The following is a 15,862-nucleotide window of genomic DNA, read 5'->3' as shown; positions in this document are numbered from 1 at the left end:
GTTATGGAGACATTCAAAGCAAACTGGCTGAAGATGGGATACCTCATCTATATTTTCTGAGCCATTTTTAAGATCTCCACTCTCATTCCTGGGGTGATTAGAAACAGTGACAATAAAGCTAGTGGACATCTTATCATTGAATCATAGTTGCTTCTAAAAAAACTGCCTTTGTGTAATTAAGGTGGTCAAACGCAGGGGGAATTTACCAACCCAATAGCTTCTGTTGGTAAACAGAATTGTGATATATTTTCTATATTTTAAACACTTGTTTACTAAAATATCTCAAAACAATTTACATCTTTTTAAATAAATAAAAAAATAAATAAATTAAAACTATTAATCCAAAGAAACAAAAATGAGAATGTCAGCCTTGTGAGTTAGTCCAAGCAAAAAGCACACCTAGAAATGATCGCTTCTTGGTCTTTTGTCTAAGATCAAGTGTAGTGTAAATACTAGCTCTACTTTATACTAAGGTTACATTAACAGAACCTTGGCGGTTTGACAGCACAATTGTCCCCATTGCCCTTAGACACTATGGGGGGGGGGGGGAGGTGTCTCTTCTAAGACATTTGTAATACCCACATTATTTATGTGGACCAAGTCTGACCATTCCCTTAGCTATATGTCTCTTGCCCATTTCCCAAGGTTATTCCCACATGCTATTACAAAGAAAACACATTGGTGAGTAATTTCTTGACAAGAAGAAGACAACTGACAATCAGCAGAGAGCTGAAATAATGTTGCAAGGAATGCATTACCTGCCTGGTACTCATATCTAGCATGGGACAGGCAATGCTCTTCAAACCCACAAATGACTATCCTTTCCTATTGATTCATATGATGATGAACAACACTGCCAGAAAAAAAGACTGGGAGTGAGAGGATTTATTGAGAAAGGTGAAAGATCTGGGAATGCAAGTATATTTCACCAATCTTTCCAACTGTGGAAAGAACAAACTCTAACCCTAAGAAGAAAGAACAAACTTCTGGAAATGAAAAACTGGTGCTAACCAAAACTGTTTGAGTTCCTTAACTATGGAGTGTACTACCAACATTAGAACTTTTAGAAAAAAGAAACAATTTACACATCAAGAAGACTAGAAAGAATGTCATCAAATCTATCTGGAGGATATTAAACTACATCAGAAGTAGGAAGACACCAAAAATCTAGAGCCAATTATAATGCCAAAGACAACAGCCCGAGAAACAAAAGAGGAGGCATAAGGCCAGAGAAGATGCTTGGAGATTATCAAGAAACTACAATGGTGAAGGAGTATGGGAAACAAACAGGAAAAAATCCTAACCAAAGTGGACAAATATGTTGCCTCATGCATCCTTGAAACTTGGTGGGATGAGAAACCCAATTGCAACATGGTCCTATATGGGTACAATTTATTCAAAAGAAACAAATTCAAGAGAATTTTTTGCTGCAGGTAAAAAAGGGAATATGCCTGTGCAAAAAACCTTACAAATTAGACTGCAGAAATCCTGAAAGTGTTTTGGTAAGAATCAAAAGAAAGTAAAACAAAAATGATATCATTGTTGAAGTTATTTACAGGGCACCCGAACAAGTACAAGATATGAATAAGGCTTTTCAATGCCATATCACAAACCGTTTTTAAAAGGTGGGAGGCATCTGATTTCAATGATGGGAGATGCCAACTATCCTGATATCTACAACTCTGAGCTCTCAGAAATGCTTTCCCTCTCTTGCTAATAATTTCATTTGTCAGAAGCTGGAAGAGGAAACTATCCTGGATCTAATCAACTATCTGAGACTTGATTCTTTCCAAGAGGGAGGACAGGTTGAAGAAATTTGGGAATCATCTATCTTCAAAGTTTGGGAATCATCTACCATCAACCATGCTAATCTTGAAATTATAATATACTGAAGAGTTTGGTGTGTGTGTGTGTGTATTTATATTATTTTAAAAAAATGGATTTAAGTGAAATAAGAGAGAAAAAAGGTCAGCAGGGGAGTCAGGGAAAGAGGAAAATTATTTTCAAAATTTATCAGGCAAGGACAAGATGGAAATTTCAGCCTTATTTTTAGTTTAGTCTACCCATTACAGAGGTGATAGAAACATAAACGGTTTACAGTAATGTACTTATTACTTAATAAACATTGGGGTAAGTAAAGTTTACTTAGTATCCAACATTCTGAATCCTACCCATTTTTCTTGGTATTAAGTTTAATCACTGAGATCTGTGTATGAGTCTAGATTTTTCAGTTATGCACTGCTGATATAGGCTTGACAGATCTAATGGTATGAAATCCTGAAGGAGAAACATGTCTGGGAAATTCTGCAAAACACTGAAGGTGCACTTGCCCATAATGGTAGGAACAGACGAAAGAAAAATGGAAGACATGGAAGAGGCCAATATGGGCATCTACAGATTTCTGAAATACTTAAAAAAGAACACATATAGAAAAATGGAAGAAAATGTGTACAATCACCAGGGACTGAAACAAGAAGGCTTTAGCACATTATGTGCTGAGCCTTATGGCAAATGTTCAAAAGAACACAAGGGGGGAGGGGGTAATCAGAAGCAAAAGGAAAGACAAATAAGCTATAGGTCTTTTATAAAAAAAATACAATGAACTGGTAGTGAGATGTTTTAAGAACATCATCTCATAATGTAGATTTGTGTCTTCTCAGAATGAAAACAAAGATCTAATTGACTGCTGATGTGCTGAGTGAGTGATGGAGCTAGAACTTAGGATAATCAAAGAGAATGTAGAAGAATACATAATGGTTGGTAACTGTCCCATTCTATTAGGCCTTGGTCAGTCTGACTTGGAATACCATGTCCAGTTCTGGGCCCCATAATCTATGAAAAAGTAAAATCTTCAGAAGATGGCTATAAAAGTAGTCAGGAGATTGAAAAAAATTCTACAAGTGAAAACTTTTTAAAAATACGCTTAGGCAGCAGAAGAGAAGAATGAAGGAGCAGTCTGAGACAGAGAATAACAGGATACTTGGAGGTCTTCTAGTCCAAACCCTGCTCAAGCAGGAGACTATATATGATATACCCATTTCAGACAAATGATTGTCCAATCTCTTCTTAAAAACCTCTAGTGTTGGAGAACCCACAGCTTCTGAAGACAAGCCATCCCACTGATTAATTGTTCTAACTATCAGGCAATTCCCTCCTTATCTCTAAAATGGTTCTCTCCTTGATTAGTTTCCATCCATTGCTTCTTGTTCTGCCTTCAGGTGCTTTGGAGAATAGCTTGACTCCCTCTTCTTTGTGGCAATCCCCTAGATATTGGAACACTGCTCTCATGTCACCCCTAGTCCTTTTTTTTCATTAAATTCCTGCAACTGTTCTGTGCTTCCAGTCCACTAATCATCTTTGTTGTTGTTTTTCCTGCACTCTTTCTAGCAAGTACAGCAAGTACCAGAACCAACAGGTTGAAATTATAGAGAAGTAGATTCAACTTTTCTTTCAGGAGGAGTTTGCTGACATTAAGAACCAATGGAATAGGTTGCCTCATCAAGTATTATGAGGTCTTTACCAGGATCCTCAAATAGGGGCTGGAAAGCCACCTATAGTAAAAAAATAAGCAGAGGTTTGGATTAGAAGGAAATTCCTTGCAACTTTTTGATGCTCTGATGAGCAGATCTGCTAGGGTTGGAACTAATATTACAGTGGACTCACTGTGAAAAGTTATCATTCTATCTCGATACTAATAGAGCTTGGGGTTTTGGGCGGGATGAGGTTGCTACAGCTATAATATATAGAAGGGAAATAGAAGAACTAAACCAGGTTTAAACAGCATACACATTTTTTAATTTAAAATTTATTTTTACTTTTAAATTTTAAAAAATCATATAAACAATAAATAAACAAAAATGATACACACATATTACAATAAATTCAGGAAAGTGAAGAATAAAGCTTGCCTACAAAGTTTCATAAGGATCTTTACTATATTGAGGGAGGGTCAGTTCAAAGGCTGAGAGTAAAGTGTGATTTTGGGTCAATCTCAGTACTGGTGGAAAAAAGGAAAGAATTTATAGAAAGAAAGAAATATGAATAACAAAATATCAGGAGTTGGAAGGGACCTTGGAGGTCTTCTAGTCCAAATCCCTCTTCAAGCAGGAAACCCTACACCATTTCAGACAAATTTGTCTAATTTCTGTCTAATTTCTTCTTAAAAACCTCCAGTGATGACAGGAAAATTGTTGCACTGGTTAATTGTTCTAATGGTCAGGAAATATAATTGGTTCTTTCTTTTATTAGTTTACATTCATTGCTTCTTGTCCATCCTTCGGGTGCTTTGGATAATAGGCCCCCACCTTATTTGTGACAACCTTAGATATTGGAATACTGCCATCATATTACTCCAGTCCTTTAGTTAAACAAGACATACACAATTCTTGCAACCATTATTTGTATGTTTTAGCCTCCAATCCCCTAATGAAAAGAAAAAAGGGAGAGGGACACAATTTCAACCTTTTATTAAAAGCTGAGATTCAGAACTTTAGCCTCGGCCCAATACTGCAGGCTACTTCTGCTGACAGTTGGCTGCCAGCAATTTGGCAGTTCAAATCCCACCAGTGTCAAGGTTGACTCAGCCTTCCGAGGACCCAAAATTGTTGTGGGCAATATGTTGACTGTCATACTCCTTAGAGAGGGCTGTAAAGCACTATGAATCCGTATATAAGTCTTAGTGCTATTGCTAGTGTTATTGCTAGTGTAATCTGCATGGTGAGTGGAAAGAAGGGGAGTTGTAGTTCAGCAATCAGAATGGTCTTAGTTTCTTCATTAACTTTCCTACATTCTACAACCTTTGTGTATAATTATTTTTTTCTTATTACAACTCACCATGGTTCTATAGTGTCCTGTCAGATAATTTTAGAGCTTTCTCTCGAAGAGTTTAGCAGATTGAATCCCTGCAACTCTAAATTCACTGCCTACAGTAGGTCACGTTCTGACCTCTTGAATGTGTTACTTCTCTGAAATGAAAGACTTTTGCTTACTTCTCATCCATCTTGCCTGGACAATGTACAAATTAAAGCTGAGATGAAAATTAATAATTAAATTAATCAAAATTAAATTAAATTACAAAATGTATATGTTATATTTCAGTAACATCATGTGAACTTTCACCTCTGAAATTTTCTTTCCAAATATTCTCGAGAGCAGCCCTTTCCCAAAACAAAGCCCACCCTATTTGTTGGCACTATCATTCCCAGGAACTTTAGATCAAGCTGTCTGACAATTCTGCAAACTGCATTCTGAACCCATCTGTAGGGTACCAGAAGGTGAGAAGCTGCTGTAGGAGGTGGCTTCTTTTACAGTCATATGAAGTTGGCAAGTACATCCATGTAGATATTTTGAGTGAGTTAACCTGCCGTGCATGTAAAATGAATTGCTCCCCAGAGCTCTTTTTGGCACATTCCATACAACATCAGCACTGATGCTATACCAGATGACTGGGGACCCACAAACCTGGAAAGGATTATCTTCTTCCTACTATATAGTTTTTTATCCTAGTTCAGTCTGCACTGAATAGCCCTATTGAGATATTTAATCCAAGACTGACTTCCCAGGATGGCAGTAGCTTTCCATCTTGTGAATGTAATAATCTCTCTTTTATCAGGAGCAACTTTTCTCTGTTTCGGGGTGATGCTTTTCCAACCCTACTGGGACATCTCAAAAATTAAGCTTGGGACCTTCTTCATGCAAACTATGTATCCTAGGGGCCTCTTTTCAGACAGGACTCTTCCTCCAGCTTATTGCCTAACATTCTTTAGAGATGCTAGGGAATTGAGCTCAGCAATGATTGTATTCTCTCGCTGAACTATTGTATTCTCTCACTCATTGCTAAGAAAAGGATGGCATTTGCTTCCAGGTCTGATTGCTATTTATCCAGATGCTATTTATATTGAATTACCTTTTTCAAGCATGCTGTCATTTGTGAGCTGATCTGGGAGAGTTGGGACACAGATGGCCCTTTGGGTTCTTTGCCAATAGGTGACCTTATGATCCTCAGAAGTCACCGCTAACAGAATAATAAATTCATGCCTAAAGATAGAGGAAGAATGATAAATTGATAAAAAGAAAATTAGACAAAAGGGGGAAAGCAACAAAAAAGTATATTCCATCGAAAATATGAACTTACGTCTTCTTCCTCTTACTTTATAAGTAGATATACAGTCATTAAGAACTTCAAACATGATTAATATGATTGAAACCTATGAATACTACAGAATGTTTTTGTCTAGAGACTGCCTTGCTCCCATTTAATGACTATGAATTAAGCATTATGTTGTACTACATTTGAGTTATGCCCTTCATTTGGCATCTGCTTCCTACTACACAAAGAACTATATTTAAAGCCAGTTCCCCAAACTTGTATTTGTCTGTCTGTAAAACTCAACTATTAGTTTCATTCTTCCATCTGGCAAAATCTTATTCTAGTTATACAATGTTTAACTATTTGGATGCAAAGCCTGAATTTTTTGCCTTTCTTTCGCATTTGAGACCACACATCTGAGTTTTCTCCTATGGTTTATTACAAGACCTAAATAAGAATTGTTGAAAAATTGATTATAACAGATTATAAATAAATGATATTTAATATATCCCACCCTAGTTTAATGAGCTGGGAATAATGCTGCTCTGATTTTATGGCAGCAGTTGTTCTAGATCACTTTAGAATATAACACTTCCATAATTTGTTGGAATGTAATTATATATGCACCCTTGATAATCATGGTTGTGATAGACTGTGGTCTGAAAACTAGAGGGAAAAAAAAGACTGGAAATATACTTGAAAAAAAGCTGTGATTTTTCTTAAGAGGTTGGGAAACTGCCAGCCAGGAGAGGAATCAAGCAAGGGTCTAGCTTGGAGTCCTTGCACAGTCATAAGTGGCAAAAGCTTGACCACTGCCCCACTCCCCAAGATCCATGAAGCCTTATTTGGTCCAAGGAAAGGCAAGCACTCTGGTGAGATTCTTGTAACATAGGTGTTACTGACTTTCAGTATTCATGAGTGGTTCTGGTTGTTTTCCTCTGACATAAAATACTTTTAAGAATTTTTCCCAATGCATAGAACTGAAAATCATGCAATAGTACTGCCTTGCATTGAGAGCAGCAAAATTCATTGCATACACTACAGATGGAGGTTTACAAGCCTTGCTATTAATGATGAAAGCAGAAGTCTAGTGTTTCTATTACCTTTATATGATTGCATGTAAATCAATTGCCTTGAACTACAAGAAGTGTTACAGATCTGCCACTGAAGTGATTAGCCATAAAGATCCATTCTCTGTTCATGCAACGAGCTTGTCTTTGTTTGTGTACTTTAGGTTAAAAAAAAACATAGGAAAAATGTTTATTAGATAGTCTTTCTCATTACTAAAATTTCAGGTTAGCCTTTTCCTGAAATATCATTACAGCAAAAACTTGTACAGCCAATTATTTGGAAGTACCATAATGGTAAGATTTGACTGAGCTTTAGCACCAAAATTGAATTTCTCAATTTAAAGAAAAGCATTTATAGAGATGTTATTGTAAGATTGGAGTAGGCCAGGAAACTGTTTATGCTTTTACACCTGTCTTCTAAATAAACAAACATGAGTTAGTAGCCTACCATACTTAAACAGCCTGCTGGGAATGGGAAAAATAGAAACAACATTTCTCTTTTGGGCTCTCTGTTGCAGCCTATTTGGTTTGTATGCTAGTATGGAAAAAGGATAAAATACTTCATATTTCTTCTATAATTCCTTTTGTTTAACTACAAAATAAAATTCACCATGCAGTACAGTAAACCTTATGATGATCAGCCTAAAGGTTGTTTTATGTTGTAGCCCAACTAAGACTGGATCAAGTTATAAAATGTCAATAAGAGATAGAGTTCTAATCATGCTAATACAATGTATTAGTTTATTATGGAAAGCCCTGACTTTTAAAGCTATGTCTCTCCCCAGCTATCCTAAAACTAAGACAGGAGTAAAATCTCTATGTGTTTTCTTTTCCAGATGCTTGTCCCATCCAGATCAAATTAGCTTTAATATGATTGCTGTATCATTTCCCATCAGCTGCTGCTCAATCTTTTTGTTAAACTGGTCGTATTAGGGGTTCTCTATTTACAGACCATCTTAATACAGGTAGCCCTTGATGTATGAGCACAATTAGGATCAGAATTTATGTAACTAAGCAAGGAAGTTGTTAAGTGAGTTGTGCCTTTTGGTGCACACTTATTTAAGTAAATTGCTGCAGTTGTTATGTGAATCATGCAGTTGTTAAGGGAAGCCAGGTTCCCCCATTTTCTTTGCATGTCAGAAGCTCACAAATGGAAGATCATAAATGGAAGATCACATGACCCCAGGACTCTGCAACCATTATAAATAAAAAGCCAAATTTTAATCACGTGACCATGGGACTGGGGATGCTGCGATGGTCATAAATATGAAGATCAGTTGTAAATCAATTTTTTCAATGCCATTGTAACTTTGAACGTCACTGAAGAAATGGCTGAAAGCCAAGGACTGCCTATGCTATAGAGTTTCAATCTCTTCCATTTGGACTAATTCCTGCATTTTATTAATCCCCAACTTTCTTAATAATATATAATACTGATTATAATTCATATGTCATTTCTACACATCACCTAGCAAAATATGCAATCCAAGGAGCCTCTACGGATCAATTGTAGCACTAATTCATGTTATATTGCCCAGACCTGTTTGGACATGCTGTGTTACAATTATGTAAACAGATACAAAATTCTCAGAGAAGCCAACATGAATAAGTTCATTTTTGGAAGAGGAGGAGGAGGAGGAGGAGGAGGAGGAGGAGGAGGAGGAGGAGGAGGAGGAGGAGGAGGAGGAGGAGGAGGAGGAGGAGGAGGAGGAAGAAGAATAATTAAAATTATTTTTGTTAAGTCCCTACTTACTGGCCTTACTTATGTATCCAATTTCTATATTTCTCTTTAACTGATTCTCAAGGTACTTGAGATTTTTTTTTTTTTTTAGAAAAAATCTTGGTGCTTTTTGATTGAAAGTGATGATGGAGGATACAATTGTCATTTTCTGTTCCACACAACATTCCATCACTCTGAAATCTACCTGACTGATGTGTAAGGAAAGATAGAACATTTTTATACATATTTCTCAGTTGCCTTACAACTAAATCTGTACAAGGCCACCACATTCACACCACAAGAATTTCAACAATGTTGACCTTGGAAGGAAATTTGAAACAAAATGCTCCTTCATCGATGTATTGATAACACGTAGGAAAGAAAAAAAAATACATCAGATATATTTTTCTGGATCACATTTGTGTAAACTGGTTCTGAAATTGATGTGCTAGATATTTCTCTGGATAATTGCATATGTATATTAAAGAAAAGATCTTATATTATATCCACTTCAGATCAGCATAGCAGATGGTCAGCAGAGAACTCAAATTTTCAGAGAGAGATTGTCTTTGTCATTTCCCCTAAATGCTTTTTACTTCATCAAATGAATCAGCTTCACGATTTCCCTGCCTATGTTTTACCCTCCTACTTGGAATTGCCACATGTTCTCTTCTTCTGATGAATCCCATCTCATCACTGCACTGAACCCACTCTGTTCTTTCTGCAGAAAACGTGTTTGAGAAGCTACATATTCATACTTGTACTGTGGATATTATTAGACATGCAAATAGAGACTAAAATAATGCACTGAGAGTGTAAATCCTGATTCTTCCCAAGCTCTTGCTCTTGCTCCTTTTTGAGCAAAGATTTTGGCTGGATAAGGGGATGTCACAACACAATCATTCCTCAATATGCCCTCTTTCAGGCTTTGATTGGAGCTGTACTATGAGCTATGAACTAGAACCTGTCAAAAATATATCTGTAGTGAAACTAGAAAACCTCTCGCCATATGCAGACTATCTGAATTCACCGAGGAATAACTGCTAACTACTTACCTATAGTGATGTAATAGAGGAATTTTACAGGCAGGAGGCTGAATGCTAGTGAAGATGTCCTCATTACTAAAAATTACAACACATCTACCACACATTTTGTTAGATATGCCTTCCTGATGTTTTAGTATGTGCTCCATGGTTCATTGCCATGAGCCATATTACCCTTGGGAACTAAAATCCAAAATATCTGAAAGGCATCAAGTTGGTCCAAACAACTGATTTCATTCCTTACTGCCATGATATTCCACAGAATGCCACAGCATTCTACCCTATGTTCTACCTATCTTTCTCATATCTAGCTTGATTTGGAGAGAGTTCACATCAAGTTCCATCACTTCAGTAAGTGATTGCTGTTGACTTGGGAAAGTAGCTTTTTCTTTTTCGGTTGGGAAGATTTTGCCAACTCAGAGCCTTCCCAGAAAGAGGTCCAGATTAAAAAATTTCAGTCCCTACTGGATGGAGGAAAAGAGAAGATGTTCAGGATAGCTACACCCTAGAATCTCTCCAGATATATCTAGACCATTATAGCTTTAGTTTGGCAAGATTCTGTCCATTAGGTGTAAGCTAATAAAGGATTGAACTTGATTGGATCTTGCTATCTTGTCTCTGGGCTTGTGTTTGACAGTCTTCTATCTCTTAATTAGTCTCTATTCCCACCTCTTTAGCCTCAAGTTGCTATGAATCTAAATATTTTAAAAATGCAAGGAGAATAAAAAAATCCAAATACGTTACACTACATACATTAATCAATTTATCATACTGGCCAATCCTTCTTTAACTGCAATGATAGAAATTACTCACTGTTAGAACCAAGAAGTTGTAAGTCCTTGAGCAAGTAATCTTTCATAATCTCCCTTAGCCGGGAAGATATATCTAAATGCTTTGATTGCTGTTAGATCCCCCAGTTGTATCTCAGAAAGCTGAAGGCACTGCAGAACACACATAATTTCTAAAAAAAAAGAAAATAAAAGAAAAGCTGAAGCATTTCTGGCTTTTCATTTAAAAAATGAAAAAGTGGGTAGAACTGAATTTTTTGAAATCATGCATAGGATGAAGAAATTTATTTATTTTGCTAGTAGCATAAGATCTACTTCTTGTTACCTAGCTCTCATAGTCAGTAAGTTTGAAACTGTATGAAATATATTTTCAGCAAACATGTAAATTGGATTGTAAGAACCTTTTTGAAGATCCGTCATAATTTCAAATGTTCTCTAAGTAACCATTTGTTAAGCCAGAATGGCTCATGAAATTAGTTCAGTCATGGCTAGTTTATATAAATACCTGTATAACTGAATGCTGAATTGGTCCTAGAAAGTGTAATAGTTGGATCCAAGCACCAACTTGTCATGTCTACTGCCTTCAGTGCTTATAAAGAGGAGTTAAGATAGATGACTGCAGATGGCACTCATGTATGATGAGCTGGGTCAGAATGCCAACATTCTGCATATCCGCACCATTTATTGGGCATTGGGATGATGAATTTGTTTAATGCTATTCATGGGCTTGCAGATGAAAAGATGCTAGATCATGAGTTTACAGGGAAAAAAACTGTGAACTGAAGGCAGTTTACTAAAAGTGGAGCAGACAATGTGGTGGAATGAAGAGCTAGCAAGTAGACTAACTCTTCATAATTCCTTTCTGGACAAGGAAAGGACTTCAGATCAATCACAAGTGTCCCTGACTGTTCTCCTCATGAGGAGACCATAAGACAGGGGTCCTCAATTGGTTTAGAGCTCTGGGAAATAAGGGGATAGGAGTCTTTTGGATCAAACCATGTTCAGTGCCCTAAAAAGGATATGGGGTTTGCATACTTCTTTTTCTAATCACTTTTGGAAATTGCTTGTTAACTGCTTTCCAGCTATTGGGAACCTTTGGATCGACAAGTTTTATAGTACTAAGTGAGTTTTCTTTAAATACAAGTTTAATGACTTAATTATTTTCTTTTGCAATAAACAGCAAAAGGGTGATTAGAACTTGATTTTGGAAATCTATAAATGGACTTAGGATCCAGATGGATTTGAAATAAGATTTTGGAATTAATTATAACAATCCTTTTGTGGGAAAATCTTTTTAAAATAAGAGAAATGAATTCTCTTTTTAAAAAAAAAGATGATAGGATCAGACTTTGCAGGTTAAACAGTAGAGTGAATCAGGAGGAACTAAAGGTCACAGTTAAAGAACAGTTAAATTGGACTATTAATACAGAATGAAACAAAATATTTTAATATTGCATATACTGAAAGATAGTTTTGAACAATGAACCTAGAAGTTAATTTTTAAAAAGTCTGCCTCTATATACAGTATATATAGATTATGTTTCAAAGACATTATGAAAGAGATACAAGTTTTACCTGACAGGTGGAACTTATCTGAAAGTGGATTTTAAAATGACAAGACTACAAGAATCCTATAAGAAATGTTACCCTGGACAATTACAAGGCATATACAAGTAACAACAACAAAAAGAGAGAGTAATTTGAATAATTGTGCTGTATTGGGTTTGCAAGAGGTTTGTTAAAGTCTTGAAGAAGTTTGTGAAAAGGTTTAAATATTTTTTTTAAATCAAGTTCTATAGTATGCCATTATTCCAAGGGACTAAAGAACAATATTGCTAAAAGTAAAAGAAAGGAATATAGAATTGGTTTATTTGATCAAAGTTTAAACAGGGACATTCTTATCTCTGGTAACCCTTAATGGACTTTGCTGATCAGGACTGAACAAAAAGCTTTAAGGGTTTGTATATAGGTAAAAGTATAGATATGGGAAGAGATCACTTGCATTTTAAGAAAAAGTGATAAATTACTAAAATTATTGTGATAAAGGGGAAATTATTTCTTTATGTTTCTTTTCTTTTTCTTTATTCTTATTTTTTTGGTTTTCTTTTTGTTTCTATTTTCATTTCTTCACTTTCTTTTTCTAGTTTACCTGTTTGATTGTACCTTTGAATAAAAAACAAATGCTATGCCACATGGACCATTTTATATTATTAAAACAAGCAGGCAACATGACACATTATTATCCCACATTACTGCTGGACTTCTAGAAGCCTCTGTTCTAATGGTGGTTGCACTGTTGCAATCGTGGGCTCTTTGCCAATCTCCAGGCTTCAGCAGAAGCTTTGCCACTCACTAGATGCCAGCCCTACAGTGACTCTTTCTCTTCTTTAGTTGCTTTATTTTTTTTCTCAGTACAGTGGCTGTAGCTTCTTCACTCCAACCTTTCTCTCCCTGGTTCCAGTTTGAAAAGGAATGTAGGGAGAAGTCCTATTAGATTTCATCTGACAGTTTAAGATGGAAGGTTAAAAATGACTGCACTCCAGAGGGGTGTGGTAAGCCTTATGGAAAGCCTCTGTAGAAATGTAATGCTCAAATAAGATTCTTAGAAAGGGGCACTTCCTTATCAGCATCCCTGCCCTTGTTTGTGTCCAAGCCTGGGCAGTGGCTTGAATCTTCACAAGGGAGAGAGGATTAAAAAAAAAATAGAGGCTCTCTATTTTCAAATAAAATGCCCCATAGGACATAGAATGGTTAATCTGGTTCCCTAAACATTTAAATGGTCTTAGCAACAGTATTGTTTTATTTCCTGGAAAAACCAATGCATAGATCTAGATTTAAAATCTGCAGGGTCCAGTGCATTTCAAAGCAACAAACAGCAATGCATATAAAAGGACTAGCTATAAACAATCAGTAGTTTTAAAGCCTCAGCAACAAAGTCAGATGAATAATCTAGGCTGTGGAGCAAATTGCCTTTAAAAAAAAAGAAAGAAAGAAAGATTAAATTGAAAAATCCCAGTATTTATGATTACTATATTTCTAATAGTGACTTCAGTAAAGAAACTAGTCCATGAACAGTGTTTTAAACATTTTAGGATCCTAAAGAACGTGCTTACATGGATCCTATATTTTGTAACTTCCCCCCAAGTCTCTTCCCTTTCTCCAGAGAGACCCAATTCAGACATTTTACTTTTTTTTTTTAAAAAAAGGAACTATATAGGAATAATCCTATATATAGGACTATTAAGGAAAAATATGCGGAGAAAGATGTCCTTCATTCCTCACCCATCATCTGGGATGTCCTTGTTGCATATTCATACAACAGAAAATGGTGTTTTATTTGGGATAAGCAACTGGCTTCCTGGATCCAATTCAGTCCCCAAGCACCCATTTTCAAGCACCCATTTTCAAGCTAAGGATCTTCTCTCAAATGCATCACATGAATTAAAACAGAGGATCAGAATTCAGCCCTCAGAGATCTTAGCTACTTTCAAATGCAAATGAACTAAGCAGCTGCAATGTTCTACTAAGAATTCAGGTGCACAACCCCTGTCCAGAAAAGAAACAAGGCTTCACTGAAAGAGGAAACCCAGTCTTAGCCATCAAACCTGTAATGCAAAATAGTTGCCATAAAATTCTAGTTTCTGATACAAATAATAATACAAGAAGAATAATACAACAGGAAAATAATTACAATAATCTGTATCCTATTTAAAATGACATCTAAATTAAATCAAATGTATGTTTTCACTCTGTTGGCTCTGCCTATTTCTCATCTCTTTTCCATGCACTTTTTGGGGTGTAGGTCTTGATACATCAGTGAAATGCCAATGATATCCTTGGAATAATAAAAAAAAAGCTTTCCATTTTCATATTATTCTCATATTGACAATCATTGCTGAATCAATCTATTGCTGATCTTCTTTTCCAAATTCAGCTCAAAAAACAGATCCAATAAACTATATAGGGGCAGGGGATACTGTAAACCAAAACCTTGTATTGTTTTTATATTTAATCTAATCCAGATCTGTCACAGTAACTGAGATTGTCACTTTCTCTTAAAGCATACAGTTGAAATTGATCATTTTGACACTTGCCTGATGCTCCCAGCAATGGACCATCACTAATGGTCTACCTGAAAAAGACTGTGCATATAAACACTTTCACTTTAGTGCGTTAAGTACTAGCATATATTCACAGCTGTGACACAAAAGTATGGCTAAAGGGCAAATACTGAGCTTGCAATGGAATAATTCTTATTAAGACCTGTAGATACTGTTTTGTACTCTGGTTGGAAGGAATAACTCCTGGAGAAAATCCTTATGGGATGGGCCATGCCAAAGAAGATTAGACTGAACACCCTGCTTGCTGGGCAGCCTGAAAGAAAGCATCCTGACTAAGTTTGCTTTAGGTAGGGAACAAAACTACCTTCATTATGTTTCAGTGGCTGGCAACCACTATCTTTCAAGCCAGCCTACCTCCCAGAGCTGTGATGGTAAAAAACGGGATAAGAAAGTGCTATCTTGTTAGCTCCAGGAGGAAAAGCAGGAGATCATCTACAGAACAAGAACACCATCAACAACCGTTACATGCTGCATGCAAAGTGTGCTGAAAGTCAGCAACAAATATGAGGCGTACACTTATTTCAATCCTTGTCATCTCTAGGGAGAGATGGGGAAATTCCTACTCTAAGCCTTCAGAGCCCCACTGATATTTAGTGTAGATATACTGACCTAGGTCTATGTAGAAGACCACTTCCTCTGATGTTCACCCTCCTTGGAAGAAAGTCAATGCTCCAAGTGCAATGCAGATAAGGTCCCACTCTGTGTGTGTGTGTGTGTGTGTGTGTGTGTGTGTGTGTGTTGTGGCCATGTGGGAGGGTCCTTACTGCCTGCCATCATGTGAATGAACCTTCTCTAGTGGCTTTGGTTGCCAGGTGAAAAGTCATGTCCCTCTTCCCCTCAAGAGCCCTCCCATCTTCCACCATGACGGTGGACCTGAACATGACAAGAGTGCGCCCTCCACTCAGCTCCTTTCCCTCAGGACGCCTGGTTTCCTCAAATTAGTCTTATTAAGTTAGGCGAGACTTACTCCAAACGAAGTGCAGGTGGGATGGTCCCCCGCAACTAGATTCCAGCAGATGGTCCAAGCTGCAA

General features: G+C 36.6%; 1 long non-coding RNA gene across 1 annotated transcript in view; it reads right to left on the bottom strand.

The window, feature by feature from the left end:
- LOC148125890 (uncharacterized) overlaps positions 1-15,783 on the bottom strand; it is a 53,839-nt gene extending 38,056 nt beyond the window's left edge. Inside the window, exons 1-3 of the long non-coding RNA XR_015743617.1 lie at positions 15,440-15,783; positions 10,735-10,882; positions 5,906-6,036 (exon numbers count right to left, since the gene is read on the bottom strand). This is a non-coding gene — a long non-coding RNA (uncharacterized LOC148125890). The remainder of the gene's footprint in view (positions 1-5,905; positions 6,037-10,734; positions 10,883-15,439) is intronic.
- Positions 15,784-15,862: the final 79 nt, after the last annotated feature.

The sequence above is a fragment of the Pseudonaja textilis genome, chromosome 4 (assembly GCF_049901715.1).
Source record: "Pseudonaja textilis isolate UNSWEBS1 chromosome 4, rPseTex1.2, whole genome shotgun sequence".
Lineage (NCBI taxonomy): Eukaryota > Metazoa > Chordata > Lepidosauria > Squamata > Elapidae > Pseudonaja > Pseudonaja textilis.
Note: the sequence above shows the minus strand (reverse complement) of the source record. Positions and strands in the feature narration are given on the sequence as shown.